Below are 15,486 nucleotides of genomic sequence, written 5' to 3' on the forward strand. Positions count from 1 at the left end.
TGTGTTTCCTCTCAATTCTAATAATCACTTGGGAATGGTTAATTAACAATGGTTGTGCTATTTAAACTTTGACATCATTCATATTTATTACCTTGTAAATGTTTATCGTTGTAAATAATCTGCCCATCTAACCAAACAGATTTTATTCTTTCCTGTAAGGAGTGAGAGTTTTGGGGCCAAGCCAAATAAATTTTGTTTTACAAGTTAATGATTATTTTTCAAATTAGCAATTTTTACTATTTTTTTCAATTAGTCTTCATTTAAATTTGCTATTATTCAAAGTAGACAACCAATAAGAATATAGAGACACTCTTGATAAGCACAGATCTGATTATTTTTTAAAGTTTCCATAGAAAATATAGATAATTGATAGGATATGTTAAAATATCTAATGGGATACAACAAAGGGCATCTATTAAAACTGATCTGTACAGGAAAGTTGAAGTTTATAGCTACCAATTTCTGGTAAGAATTTTTAAAGTAATGGAGTCATTATTTGAGATTTTCTCATTTTTATAATGTTAATTTAGTTTTAAATATATATAAGCATTCTTACTACACATATAAAGCTGGATGGTTAGTCCACACTCTTTAGTTTTAAATATATTTAAAAGATGCTGAATATTACATGAGTAAGTATGTGTATTTTACTTCCTTTCTACTGTATTCTGGACCTGGAATCTGTAAAACATGCATTAAGTAATAATTTTTACTGTTACTTCATAGGATATTTTAATTTTTTTTATTACGAGTGATGTCATTATAACATTTAAACTACAACATAAAATGTTGATTTTGATAAATATTTTATTAATTTATAATATGTAATATTAATTAAAATAGTCATTTGACTATGAGTGAAAGGAGTAAACACTAACAAGTTCATGTATATGTTAACAAGCTACATGTTTGAAAAGGTCAATAATGTTTTAATTATTTAAACTCTTGCTAGTCCTGTGACATATTGAAAAGGGAGTCATCTGTTTATCTTCACGTGGGAAGGAGGTTCTTCACTAACCTGACCTGTCAGCTATGTCCCCACTCAGAATTCTGAGCACTAGCTCACTGTTCTGTTTTTTGTGGGGGGCATTCATTTCTTCTGGAGATGGTTCCTCATCTCCAGGGTCTTAACTGCTAAGTCATTTATATTTCTCAGCACTACAGAGGTTGTTTTGTCTTACTTGTTCTAGTGAAACACCCTCTTCAGTTTAAGAATTTGATTAATGTTTGAACAGTTATAGGGATATATATGTATATCTCCTTTTTATTGATTAGAGTTAATATATCATAGATTACAAAAAAAAATAATGGGAAATTTCTATTCATTTAAATTCATACATGAGCTATAGTCCCACAAAGTAACCAGAACTGTACTTTCTCCAGTAAGTAAGTGGAAATTTTTATTTGGATTCAAGAAAGCCAAAAATGCTGATCAATTGATTGAATTTTTCTCTTTTTGAGTCAATGATTAAGCATTTCATAAGAAAAGCATAATAGTGAAATCTGTGTGTTTTAGTTTTTTTTAATTTTTGTGTAACACACCATCTCAAAACAGTGGCTTAAATCAATAGAAATGATTTATTTTACTCACAAATCTGGGAGTTGATGGGACTCAGCTAATCCAGTTTTTCTCTCCAGGTAACTCATGGAGTAGCAGTCAGATACTGGCTGGGCTGTGACACAGTGAAGGCTTTTTCCCTCAAGCACCTGGTACTGGGTTCTGTGGGCATCCCTGTCTCTCCCTAAGTGGTATGTCTGTATGGCAGCTCAGGGCAGTTGAACTCGGTACCTGATGGCTTAATGCTACCATACCAGTTTTCTAATAGAAACAGCAGAACATACATGGTCTTTTCTGAAACTATACTTGGAAGTCATAGAGCATTGTTTTCATAATATTTTATTTATCAAGACAAAAAAAGCCCAGTCAGTTTCAGGGGAGAAGACACAGATTTCACCTTTTGATTGAAGAATGTCAAAGAAAAGAACACATCACATTTTTTAATGCAGTTCTTTTATTGAGTTTTCCATTCAAAAGTTGACTTTAACTTCACCCATATTGTGAATATCAAAACAATATATGAGGGCATATTTAAATTATAAATACTTTCAATTTGGAGTTTTATATCTTTTGAGATTCTTAATTCAACCAAGTGTATATGTTCTTCTAATGAAGAGTTGTGTGTGTTTTTTTAATTTAAAATAAAATCTGTTTTTTCTATATTGAGGACATAGTTCCTAAATTTGTAAAGTTCTTTGACCTCCTAATTTTCCAATCCTATACATAGTAAGGTGAATTCATTAGAAGTTATCTATTCTAATTTTCCGTGTAAAGCTTGAACCCCTTGACAGCATCTCTGATGGTGAGAATCCAGTTTGTGCTCATGTACAGACAGGACTAATTGACTAGCCCAAAGAAATCCACTCAAGTTATCCCCAGAAACCATAGTCAGAAATTTTCTTCCTTAATTTAAAACAGTTGCTTTCATCTCTACCCCAGGTTCAAAAATATTGAGCCTGGACTTCATGACATCAGTGCACACATAAATATGAGCATATCCTGGTGCGTCCTCTGACCTTTGGAATATCTAAGACAGTGAATTCTTGGTCATTTCACCTGCATGAAGTAAGTAATCCCTTCAATCTAGATCAGGCATATATAGAAAAGCCACTTCCCATTCAGCACAAAGATCTACTTAAACAGCCCTATCCTGAACCCTAAAAATCAGTAACAGGTTATACTGTCTGGAAAAAAAAAACATGCTGCTAAGGTATAATAACAGACATAAAAGACTGACTGACATAAAAAGTAGACACTGATAATGTGGGTAATGAGTAGAATGGCTTATCCTTCTGGTGCAAAGGAAGACCCACACTTAGAAAGCTGCCTGAGAGCCAATACTTTTTTACATTAAAAGACTTTGGATGTTCCCTTTGTCCAATGTCCTTAAATTAAAAATTTTATTGGAACATTGAAATCTGTTCATTTTGTTATGTTTGAAATGGAGAAGAAATAACTACTGTTTCTTCTGCTCTCACACTATTGCCACCTACCCCTTTTTTCTGACTATAAATTGAAAGAGAACAGTAAATATGCTTACAATTTACACAATGCCTACAGTATCTGACATTCAAAAATCAATAAATATTTATTCTACAAATGCATATTTACCAAATGAATAAATTTTATGTTGGATGTTCTTTTACTATCAGAAACGTCTCTGGCCTCCAGTGAAGAATGAGACAAGACACTGCCACCAGAGAACCTTTTCCAGAATAGAACCTTTTCCAGACTGGAAAATCACAGAAGAAAGCAGGGTGCCCTTCCCCTTTCAATCCCAGAATAGTCTCCATTTTAGAAAATGTTGGTATACATCTAAGAGGGAGAACCATTCTCACAAACTTCATGATTTCCCTAACATATGTTGACCTAGTCTGAGGACATCTATGCCCTCTGACTTTTCTCAACCAAAGAAGAAAAATGCAGAGCTCAATTTTAGGAGAAATATTTAAATAGTAATCCTCCTGCAATGCAGCTTTCCTTACTTAACAAAGCAGATGAATTGGTGGTCTTACTGCTGGTATGGGTGAATGAAATGCCTGCGCAATATCAAAGTAAGTAGTATATTAAGGAAAGAGGAACAAAAGAGGAGGAGGGCAGTGATGATTTCTCAAGATGATGCCTTAATTTGCTATATATTCTCATGGTGGGAGAGACATTGTGGAATTGAGGAAATACACAGCATTTGGAATAAGGTAGAAATGAGGTCAAATCTCAGTTTTAACAATGGTTTTTGAAAGCTACCAAGTCACCCTGAGCCAGCTAACCCATTTGTCAATATGGTGGTTGTGACTAATGCATAATGTGATGTAAGCATCATTCCTAGAACAGTGTCTCTCATTCCTCTGTTCCTTTCCTCCCTCCCTCCCTCCCTCCCTCCCTCCCTCCCTCCCTCTCTCTCTCTCTCTCTCTCTCTCTCTCTCTCTCTCTCTCATCATTAGTGATTTATCCTGGATAATTATCATATCTGGAGATTTAAAGTGCTGCTGTGGATATTAATGAATATCAGATACGGCATCTGTCAAGAAATATTTAACCTGGACCTGGTGGTATCAGCATATTCATGTGAAACATGTTTGTGCCGCCTTATGCCTTTGCAATGCATAAAACAGTGAGTTCTTGGTCAGGACACCCGTATCAGGTAAGTAATCCACACAAGGTAGATCAAGAGTATACCAAAAGCCATGTGACTCAGTCTTAAGAAGTTCTCTGTCTAGTGGGTGAGATGAACACAATATAGAGCTATTTTCAAAATGTAGAACAAAGGGAGCAAGATATAAGCGCAGGGCTTGGATTCAGAAGACAAGGAGTGGCCGTGTGCTTAAGTACAAGGGCAATGGTAATCATTTAAACTTTGCGTGCTTCCTTGATGTTCTTACTTAAAGAGAGTAAGGATGAGTCATATAATTAGAAGCTGTATTGGGGGTCTAAAACCATGATTTGCTAAAACAATATAAAATTTTATGTTTTTTTAATATAAAGGCAAATTTTATTCTTTAGTTTTTTTTGTTCTATGAATGAAGTGCAAATGAAAAGAGAAAGAAAGGGAACTCTATAAAGACAAATGGAGAATTAACGTGTGTTTAATATCTGGCCTGTGAACATTTCTTGATTCTCCAATTTAAAACTCATTTTATTTTCTAGTGTGGGAAATTATAAAATCAACAAATCAAAGGGCTTCCAACTAATAACTGGTTACGTTATAATATCCCCCTGTCACACCTTTCTGCAACGGGAGTGGAATTTGTTTTTGTTGTTGTCTCTGAAACATGAATATTTGCAGACTCCCCACTACAGCAGCAACTGTTGCATTTGCTTCATACTCCACCTACTTCGGCCAGGTGGAGTCCTGACCTGTGGGCTGTGGGCAGAGTGCAGTGTGTCACTCCCAGTCAGCGCCTGGGAAAGCCAGCATACAACTCTAGCCCTCTCTTTCCCTGAGGCAACAGAAGACAAGACCTTACACCGCTATAGTACAGGCATGAATTTAGTACAGCCTCAATTTCTGGGGCCCTGGTTGTCCTGAACAAGGAAGAAAGAAGCCTTTGTTTTGTAGAAACAGAGGCCTTGGGTTATGTGTTACCACAGCCTAACCTACTCTGTACTAATTCTTCTGTAAGATAGCAGCCTGATGGCCTCCTTACCGCATCCCTTGACACTTAGTTTGCCTATGCAGCTATTCAGCAAAAATACCAAAATTCACCAGGGGAGCTAAAATAAGTTACAAAGTTAGGGAAAAAAAAAAAAAAAGAAAGAAAGAAAAAATAAATAAATATATATATATGCGCACATGAACAAATTGCTGAAAGGAAACTGGGCTTTTGGAGGACCATTAGTCTTTAATGAGTATATTATCATTACTAATTATACAGGAAGAAATCAGCAAAGATAAGAGAAAGCTGGGAAGTTGTATAAAGAATATACCCTTATATTTTGATTCCAACAGATCCACTAGCAGACTGAGGTAACCAGCAACCTTCTCACATGAGTCTAAACCTATCTACTAATTTACTGGTAACTTTTTACTGAGCCCATTGGACAGGGTTGAAAGTTGAAGAGCCTCTTTTTTTTCCCTAGCAAAATTATGTTATATGCAAAATCTGTGGAAGCAGTAGTTGTGAAAAGTTTAATCTAAAAGGCTTTCTTTTTATAAAAGGGCCTTTAAAATGAACTACATTTAAATTCAATGGATAAATTATAGGAGCTTTCAAATTTTTCTAAGAGAAGATAAGTGGATTCATAACTACATTTCAAATTTGAAGTTTTTTACTAGAATTGTTTGAATGGAAAAGTGTTAGGCTGCTGATAAGAGGGGTTGTATAAGTAATACCAACAATGTTCTACATATGATGTTTGAACAATATTAAACCTAATGAAGTATGAATATGTGAGATGAAAAGGATATTTATCCAGTTATTGCAATTGATTTAAACCTGGTGTTGAGGCAGTACATATCTTACTTCAGAACATTTTGAAGACTAAAATCCAAAGGACTTAGATTATTATGGTTATTCGTGATTTGTTTGAAATATTTGGGTGATTAGTTTTTGTAGACCTGTATCATATAATAATTGTCACTGACCAGAAATTAAACAAATGTGAAACACTTTATTTTATGCAGCTTTCTGAATTCTGAATTCATGATCTTTTTTGTTTGAAGGACGCTTGCAGATGTGGTTTCACTTGCTCATAAGTCACTACAGGGATTTATTCTTGTGGTTTACACCTTAACTGGTGTCTAATGTTAAGCTGACCAGCCTACAAATGAAACACTTAAATAATTTCTTGTTAAAATGACTCAACAGAAGTAAAATTATTTGCTAGAGCATTAATCAAAAGACCATCTGTTCTAACAAGAAATTTTGTAGTTTCCTGCTTGTTCTCTGAAAGTTTTGTGAGACCTCTAGATGAGAAATTTGCCATTTGTGTAAAATTAACACAGATAACAGATTAGTTTAAAGTGTTTCTAAGATAAGGAATATATAATAGCATGTATATATAAAAGTAACTTTAGCTCTTCTAAAAATGATATCTAAATTTAAAGCCTAATTAATTCAGCATTATTTATTCTATACTTTAAAATATGGTGCCTATCCATATAGTTACCAAAGTTTAGTGAAAATTCCTGATTTCAGATTTAATACCTAAAAAAAGTACATATACTTCCAAAAATGTGCCCTTTAGCAGCTTCACCAATATTATCTGGAGAATATTTAATCTCTGAGAGCAGGCATTCAATATTTCCTTTAAAAAAAAATCCAAGATTTTGGAGCTAATTAAAATCAGGTACTAAATATACACGGGTCCTAAATATAAGATATATCAGTCTTTCCAGCTGCAGATAACACCACAACTCACCTTAAAATTGCTTAGGCAATAAGGAGACATGACCTCATGTAACAGGAGTCTTAAGGGAGTAGGTTCCAGAATCTGTTAAATCAGTGGCTCAGTAAAAATCATTAAACTCCCAATTCTGTTAATTTTTCTGTGCAGGCATCTTCACATTTCAGCTAATATCCTCAGACATGACCTCTTTTGGTGTCATGATAACTGAATAGCTCTCAACATCCCACCCTCATACAACCATCTAAATGTGAGAAGGGACAAAGAGAATGTGCATCTCTAAGAAGGATAACATATTTTCTATATGGCCAAGGAAGATTTCCTCAACACTGTCCTGTCTGGGATTGCACAAAAAATCCTTTGTAAAGCAATCAGTGTTGAGAGGAGTGGAATTGCCATGACATTCAATAAGCAAGATTCACCCTCAACCTAAGTTTGAGGAGGAGTCCATCTTCTAAAGCAGGTGACCACCTACATATGAGTAAATCTGTGGATAGGTTAACAAAGAAAAATTGTGGAAATATTGCTATTGTGTAGGTGACCAATAGATTCCGCCATAGAGAATAATAACATTATTTCATATAAGCCATAAATATATACTGAATAGAATACAATGAGAAGCAAAATGGTATATTTTGGTACTGTTTTTATTTGTAGAAATATTTTTTTTTACTTGCTAATTCCTTCAATGATTAGTATTATTGTTAAATTAATAATGCTATGGGTAGTAGGACTGAGCATTTGAAAGGAAACATTGTAATCATGAAAGACTGAAGAATATATATGAAAAAACAAAATAATTATTTTTAACATTTTTCAGTGGCAAGGATATACCTAATTCCCTTGACTCAGGTAAAGAGAATAAATAAATTGTAAAATATTGGGACAATAAATGGTTTCTGTTACATTATAAAAGAAACTTCATCTTAGGCCACACCCAAATGCTATTCTTAAAATTCTGTCTATGTATATTCAGTTTCCTGGTTCAAAATTAACTCTACCATTAAGAAGTTCAAAACTATTGTTGTATTTCTAAATTTTTATTAAGAAAACTTAATTACATTAATTTGAAGAGTAACTTTTAGGTCCAAAAGTTTTTGCACACAGAATCATGAACAGCCTTTTGTAAAACAACCAACCAACCAAACAAACAAAAAAGTAGGGGTTGGTAATACTCTAGCTAAAAATTTTTCCTTACAATAATAATACTTTGGGATTTAAGAATGAACAGAGAATTCAGTAACAGGAAAATGCTCTCTTGCTCTCTCCATAATATTCCTTAAATAACATCACATCCAATTTTAATGTGGTAGAAATTTAATTTAACTCCCAAGCAGACCTGCAGCACTGTTACCTCCGAAATCACCCGTAGGGCACCCTTCAGGCTAGTAGACAGAGCTCTGGGGACATAATTGAGGTGACTTTGTTTGAACAACAGATGACTGAGCCTGACTTATTTGGAAAAACTTTACAGCCCACAACTGTAGTAGATTTTCCATTACATATTACTTTCTGTCACCTCAACTTTAATACCTTTGTTCTTAATAACCGGAGGGTGGAAGGTAAGGGTTTTGATCTAGTCAAAGTTTGTTGCACACTTTGAACATTTGGTTTGGATGAGTCATTGACTAGGTGGCTATTGTTATATAAGACAGATAAAGTGTAGGTAAGGAAGTTGTCTTACTGTCTGAAGAATCTTTTATCCCCTGGAGCGCTAAGTGCGTTTTTCTCCTCTGATCCTCAAATAGGTCCTGAAATTCCACTTTCTAGAAGAGTTAATAATAGGAGGAAAACCAGAAATACAGCTGTGACCTTACCTAGTTAAGCATCAAACTCAGATTAGCTGTCATGGTTCACTGTCTCAAAAATTTAAATAGGACTTTTTTTTTAAAGATTGTTTAGATTGTTTATTCGTCTATTCTTACTTTTTCATCTCAATCTCATCTGTTTATGAAATGGTGATTAATATGATTGCACATGCTAAATTCGTTTGGACACTTCAGATATCAAATTTTGCCCCATTGTCCCCATAATTATGTACTTACTGATCAGATCACACATTGTACAGTTGCCAAGTCACTGCCTCATCCATTGATAGACTATGTGCCCAGCCTTCATGCGAGAAGACTCTTCCTACACAAAAAAAATTTAGGTAAAATTTTAGTTGCCCATGTCTATATGTGAAGTTGGTGGAATTTTATTGTTTCATATTTATTGAAAAATGGTCAAATAAAAAAATTAAAAAGTGGTGTAGGAGGCTGATTTTCCAAGAGAACATGAATGCCAAGGCAATTGAAACAAATGTAAGGATGATTCATGCTGCAGAAATATTGCCTTTGCTGGGATTCAGGCATGTCTGGGCATTTTTGGAGTCTTGGTTGGACATTCTTAAGAGAATTTCCTTTGTGTGGTGACTGAAGAGATCCTTAGGAAAGAACTCTACTTAGGAGCAGAATTGTCTAGTTTAGGCCTTGGAAACATGGTATAACAGTCTACCCTGACATTAACAGAGGGGTAGAGAGAGATAATTCATCCTAAGAGAATAAATAGATGTGTATGAGAGGTGACTGTAAACCAGGGTCATCATTGCAGAGGGGCGTCAGGATTCTGAGTGCACTAAGGTGAGCATTTCCAGCCCAATGCTGGAAAAATGGTCTATAAGTGAAAAATGGTCTTTCACTTAGATACCAGGGGAAAATGGTCCATAAGTGAAAAATTATACAGAAAAACTGTGTAAAACACTGGGATACCAGCAGCTCTGCTTTGGGAGCTCTCTGTAAGAGAAGAAAAACAGAGAGAGGGGGAAGGAGGGAAAGAAAGGAAGAGAGAGAGAGGGGCAGAAAGAGAGAGAGGGAGAGAGGGAGGAAAGAGGAAGGAAGGAAGGAAGGAAGGAAGGAAGGAAGGAAGGAAGGAAGGAAGGAAGGAAGGAAGGAAGGAAGGGAGGAGGGAATGTCGGTTCAGTCTTAGGAAATGGCTCACATCATGATTACTAAGGCTGCAAACTCCAGGAGAATTTTCTGTTGCTCAGGAAAACCAGTCTTTTTGTTGTATTCAGGCTTTCAATTGATGAGGCCCACCCACACTCTGGAGAGCATTCTGTTTTACCCTAATTTCACTGATTTAAATATTAATCTCATCCAAAAATACCTTCCAAGCTGACCCAAAATTAACCATTACAATTACAACAACTGAAGGGAGATGATATGCTTAATGAGCATAATTTGACTCCCCTTGGGGATCCCCAAAACTAATGGTGAGAAAACGAAGCTACTGTAGGTTTTTAGACTATTAAAATAGTAGTGGAGTTATAAATTAGTGGAATTTAAATCATTATATGTAGTTATTTAATTTCTCATTAGCATGTAAAATAAACTATTAAGGTCAATACAAATTGCAGTTGCATGTTTGTTTTTTTTTTACTTATATGGTGAGCATCTTTGGCTATAAACCATTTGACAGTGTCTGATTTAGAATGTTTAGCAAAATATAATGTTTCTAATGATATTTAATAATTATTTTTTTATACGAATGACACTATATTACAATATTTAAGAGCCTGATAGAATTAGTTCACTTGGGTTCAAGTCCTGGCTCTTATTGCTAACTGTGTAGTTTTCTGTAAATTGTTGGATTTTTCTATGCTTTTGTTTATGTAAAAGTAGAAATACTTATGTAACCTTCTTCACATGGTTCTTAAATAAATAAAACAGTTGATATTGAGCAGCTGATACAATTTTTAATACATAGTCAGTACATGTTAAATATTATTGTTTTTATAATTTTACAGTGTGATTAAACTATCCAACTGTCCAACTAATTATTGATCCATCCACTTGTATGGATATATTATGCAGCCAAAGGCTTATCAAAAGTTAACATGTAACATTAGCAAAAGGCCTGGTTAATATTAGCATAAATGGGGAGCAATGACAAGGGACAGTTAATAATATCTGTAATTTATACTTAATTGTCTATCCTAAAGACAAACAAAATTTCCTGGGTGAATGTTTTGCAATTTATACTGCATGAATTATATTTAGTAGACAGCAGCATATAAGAAAAGTTCTTCTTTTTTAAAAATAGGCTTTATTTTTTAGAGTATTTTAGATTCACAGCAATATTGTGCAGAAGTTACAGAGGTTTGCATATATCACCTGCCCCAACACCTGCATAGCCTACCTTAGTATCAGCATCCTAACCAGTGGTGCATTTGTATAATTGATGAACCTACATTGACACATCATTATCACTCCGAATCCATAGTTTACATTAAGGTTCACTCTTCGTGTTGAACATTCTATGTGATGCAACAAATCTATAATGACATGCATCCATCATTGTAGCATCATAAAGATACTGCTTTCATGTTCTCTGTGCTTTGTCTGTTTGTTCTCTCTCCTTAACCTTAGGCAACCCCTGATCTTTTTACTGTTTTCAGTTTTTCCTTTTTGGGAATGCACTTTAGTTGGGACCATATAGTATGTAGGCTTTCCAGATTAGTTTCTTTCTCTTCGTAATATGCATTTAAAGTTCCTCCATGTCTTTTCATAACTTGATAGCTGATTTCTTTTTGTGTTGAGTAATGTCCTATTGTCTAGGTGTCCTACAGTTTATTTATCAATTCACCTACCTTAAAACATAGTGGTTGCTTCCAAGTTTTGGCAATTATTAATAAAGCTTATATGTATCAACATTTGTGTGCAGCTTTTCGTGTGGACATACATTTTCAACTCCTTTGGGTAAATACCAAGGCACATAATTGCTGGACTGTATGGTAAGAGTATATTTAATTTTGCAAGAAACTGCCAAATCATGAATGAGAGTTTCTGTTGTCCCATATCATCACCAACATTTGGTGTTGTCAGTGTTTTGGATTTTGGCCATTCTAATATGTGTGAAGTGGTATCTCATTGTTGCTTTAATATGCATTTACATTTTTTCACTGACACATGATGTGAAGCACCTTTTCATATGCTTCTTTTCCATCTGTACATCTTCTTTGGTGAGATGTCTGTTAAGGTCTTTGGCCCACATTTTAATCAGGTTGTTTGTTTTCTCATTGTTGAGTTTTAGGAATTCTCTATGTGTTTTGGGTAACTGTTTTATCAGACATGTCTCTTGCAAATATTTTCTCCCAATCTGTGGCTTGTCTTTTCATTGCCTTCATAGTGTCCTTCACAGAGCAGAAGTTTTTAAGTTTAATGAAGTCCAGCCTATCTATCATTTCTTTCATGTATCTTGCCTTTGATGTTATATCTAAAATGTCATCGCCAAACACAAGGTCATCTAGATTTTCTCCTGTTATCTTCTAAGAGTTCCATAGTTTTGTATTTTACATTTAGGTATGTGATCTATTTTGAGTTATTTTTTGTGAAAGGTATAAAGTCTATGTCTAGATTCTTTTTTTTTTTTTTTGCATGTGGATGCCCAGTTGTCTAGCACCATTTGTTGCCTTTCTTTTATATGTGAGAAAAAGGTTTTATCCAACATTTTTATTTACTCATTTATTTATTTACCAGCAAACAATTTTTAAATAACTCACACATACAAGATACTGTGCTAGACACTGAGCTTTCAAAATGAAAAATAAAATATATTATTTGCCTGCAAGGAGTTCCATTATCATAAGGGATACAGAGAAGTAAATCAATAATTAAAATAAAATTACACATATTTTCTTTTTTCTTTAAGGGAAGTAATTATATTGATAAATATAAATAATAATGCACACATATATTAAAACCTGACATTTTATATAGTTTAAGTACAGAAAGACTGAGATATTCATCAAGATGATTACAACACATCTCATTTTAAAGAAAAATATCTGTTCATTTACCCATTCAAACATACTTATTAGACTACTACTCTATGGAAATCACTGGGGTGGTTGGGTTGGAGTATGGAATAAAATAAAATATAAATCCTGACTTCAGGAAGCTTAATAATACTGCAAAGATAGAAACATAATTGGTCATAATTCAAGAGTGAATACAATACATGCACTAAAAGAAGTACATTGAAAGAACTATGGGGGTGCAAAAAAGAAAGAAATTAGGTTAAAAAGCAATAGTGGGGAAAATTGATGGTGCCTTCAGTACGAATTAAGGCATGTACTAGTAGCCATTGTATTCTTAACTGCTACAGGTTTGTAGTGTTACAATGACATTTTTACTTATAAATGTCCCTAGTAAAAGTATTAATTCTATTAAATCTCAATCTTTAAGTACACTTTAAAAATATATATATATCTTTATTGATTTCAGAGAGAGGAAAGGAGAGGGAGAGAGAGAGAGAGAGAAACATTAATACAGAGAGAGTCTTTGATCGGCTGCCTCCTGCATGCCCCTTACTGGGGATGGAGCCCGCAACCTGGGCATGTGCCCTGACCAGGAATTGAACCTTGATCTCCTGAATCATAGATGATGCTCAACCACTGAGCCATGCAAACTGGCTTCACGACACATTTTTAATATTCTGTGTGACAAAATGGAAAGTGTGCATACAGCACTCCTGCAGCACAGGGAAGCAGGGTGGCTGCCTAAAGGAAAAGCCCTTGGCTGATTCCTTTGTGAACTGAATCAAAATCTCTTTTTTATGGACCATCATGTTTGCCTGGTTTTTTTTTTAAAGAATGACAAGCTGATAAACTATGGATGTTTTGACTTGGGTATTTGTCAGATATTTTCCCCAAAATAAACAACTGACCAAAAAACACCTGATATATAGGTTGCCTAGTATAAAATTAGTGTTTTTTGAGGGTAAATTAAAACTTTGGGAAATGTTTATCTGCCTCTGTGAGCCTGCCAGCTTCACCTTATTTAAATAATTTTCTGATGAAATCAATGCGTTATTAATGAAAGTGGTTGTTTTTGATATCATACAATAAAGTGTGTCAACGGTTAAGAGTTATGCAGAAATTAATAAGCCAATATTTTCTACATGACCAATATATTGTTGTAAAATGACTCAAAGGTCAAGATTGATCAACAAATAGTAGTCTACTAGAGTAGTGAAAGGTTCACTGGTTTGGTTTCAGATTTCACAATATAACCAATCTTTAAGGAACTACCTCTAGTAGATTTTGGTGTTATAACAAAGATGATCCACAGTCATATGAAAATCCATTAAAGTATTCCTCCATTTTCCAACTACATCTTTATGAAGGTGAATCTGACTTTTTCAATATACTGCAACCAAAACAACATTACAACAGAATGAATGCAGAAACATATGTAAGAATTAAGTTGTCTTCTTTTAAAGCAGATATCAAAGAAATTTGAAAAATGTAAAATAATATCACTCTTCTTACGATTTTTAAAATATAGGATTATTTATAAATATATATATATATCTATATTTATATACATATATATGAACATGTAATGGATTTATTATTACCAGTTTAAACAAATTAATAAAAATATTTTTAATTTTTTATAGTTTTAATTTATTATAGATTTAACTCACATAAACAAAAGCCCCCCTGGATACCTGTGCCAGTTATCAATTTATTGACTCTCAGCTCTGAATTTTTTCTTTTTCTTTTTCTTTTTAATATGTCTTTATTGATTTCAGAGAGAGAAAAGGAGAGGGGGAGAAAGATAAAAACATCAATGATGAGAGAGTCATTGATCAGCTGCCTCCTGCATGCCCTCGAAGGGGGATGTGCCCTGACAGGGAATCGAACCCCGATCGCCTGGATCCTAGACCGACACTCAACCGCTGAGCCACGCCTGGCAGGGCTGATTTTTTTCTTTTTGCCTGCTCTGTGATAATGGAGCTTGGCCTTGTAAATATTTTTCCTTTGACTGTCAGCAGAAAATTAAGCTCAGTCAGTCAAGGCACTGGAGTGACATTAGAGGTGGAAGAGGTTTTTCTTTCTGCTTATGGGGTGAACTCATTGCCAGGATCCTGGAGGGTGTGCGTTTTGGAGCTTTCATTATAGGCAATTAGGGTGTAGCCAACACCCCCAGACACTGTGGGATCTGCATCCCACACTCCTTCTATCCCACACAGCCTAGTCCAGACACCGGGGTGCTAGGTTTGTACAGATGGAGGCCTGTCCAGCTCCTGGCTTTAGCAGTTCCCACAGTGGGGCTCTGACTCCCTCTAGGAGTTTGGTCACTAGCTTCTGCTCACCTGCACCTCAGGGGGCTCTTCTACTTGCCCAGTGACTCTGGACAAGCTCTTGCCAGGCAACTCAGGAACATTTTCTACCATCCCCCGGATTGCACCAGACCTTGTTCAACAAGGTCTGTACCCCAGCCTTGGGCACAGAGTTCCTCCTGGACGTTTTTCCTGCTTTGGAAATTATCCCTCTGCTCCATGGTACTTTTCAGCATTATCTTTCTATCTTTATAGTTATTCTACTGTAATAGCTTGATAATAATTATTTACATTAAACTTTTCCTTTTAAATTATTGTGTGGTATCTGACTCCTGGTTAGACCTAGAGCCCTTAATAATTTTTAAGAAGGTAAAATTGTCTGGAGACCACAATGTTTGAATATGACTGCTATAGCGTTTAGTAAAAGTAAGTGCAGTGATGGCCACTGCCTATAGGGACTAGGGAACAATCTCATT

General features: G+C 34.8%; 1 pseudogene across 1 annotated transcript in view; it reads right to left on the reverse strand.

The window, feature by feature from the left end:
• Positions 1-15,124, reverse strand: part of LOC308559421 (adenylosuccinate synthetase isozyme 2-like) — a 92,737-nt pseudogene extending 77,613 nt beyond the window's left edge. Inside the window, exons 1-2 of the transcript in view lie at positions 15,044-15,124; positions 8,586-8,667 (exon numbers count right to left, since the gene is read on the reverse strand). The product of the transcript in view is annotated as an adenylosuccinate synthetase isozyme 2-like (transcript). The remainder of the gene's footprint in view (positions 1-8,585; positions 8,668-15,043) is intronic.
• Between the last annotated feature and the right edge of the window lie 362 nt (positions 15,125-15,486).

Source organism: Miniopterus schreibersii (assembly GCF_964146895.1).
Source record: "Miniopterus schreibersii genome assembly, chromosome: 7".
Taxonomy (NCBI): Eukaryota; Metazoa; Chordata; class Mammalia; order Chiroptera; family Miniopteridae; genus Miniopterus; species Miniopterus schreibersii.